Raw genomic sequence first — 986 nt, forward strand, 5'->3', positions numbered from 1 at the left:
AATCGCCACAAAGAACTACTACTAAACAGGTCCACAATCTCCCTTTCCTATTAACCTTCTCTCTCCTCTACCTAGAAGGCTAGAAGGGAAGTTGAAGAGGTTAGAGAAAAGTCTATGCCTACAATCCCCCAACCCCACCATCATCAGTAACAGAGCACTTTCTTGGCATGCATGGAGCTCTGGGTTTGACTCCTAGATCCCCAAATTTAAAAGGGAACCAGTTAAGTAGGAAGATCAATCCTAAAGGTGGATGGCACCATTCCTTAGGTTTTGGTCTTGAGCTGAATACAAAGAGAAACAGCCAGACTGGAGCATTCATCTCCTGCTTCTGGACTATGGGTACAATGTGACCAGCTGCCTCTGGCTCCTGGGTCCATGACTTCCTCACCATGACCTGCTGCACCCTAGAAGCCATAATAAGCCTTTGTCCCTTAAATTGCTTTTGTCAGTCTTTTTTTTTTCTCTCTCTTCTCTTCTTTTTTCTTTTTTTCGGAGCTGGGGACCGAACCCAGGGCCTTGTGCTTGCTAGGCAAGTGCTCTACCACTGAGCTAAATCCCCAACCCCTTGTCAGTCTTTTTGTTTGCTTGCTTTGTTTTTCAAGATGGGATTTCTCTGGCTGTCCTGGAACTATATCTGTGATGAGGCTGATCTCCAACTCAGAGATGCTCCTGCCTCAGCCTCAGCCTCAGCCTCTGCCTCTCTGCCTCTCTGCCTCTCTGCCTCTCTGCCTCTGTCTCTGCCTCTGCCTCTCTCCCTCTGCCTCTGCCTCTGCCTCTCTGCCTCTCTGCCTCTGCTCTGCCTCTCTCTCTCTCTGACTCTGCCTCTCTGCCTCTGTCTCTCTGCCTCTCTCCTCTGCCTCTCTGCCTCTCTGCCTCTCTGCCTCTCTGCCTCTCCTCTGCTTCTGCCTCTCTGCCTCTGCTTCTGCTCTGCCTCTGCCTCTGCTCTCTGCCTCTCTGCCTCTGCCTCTCTGCCTCTCTGTCTCTGC

Source organism: Rattus rattus, chromosome 1 (assembly GCF_011064425.1).
Source record: "Rattus rattus isolate New Zealand chromosome 1, Rrattus_CSIRO_v1, whole genome shotgun sequence".
In the NCBI taxonomy this organism is placed as follows: domain Eukaryota; kingdom Metazoa; phylum Chordata; class Mammalia; order Rodentia; family Muridae; genus Rattus; species Rattus rattus.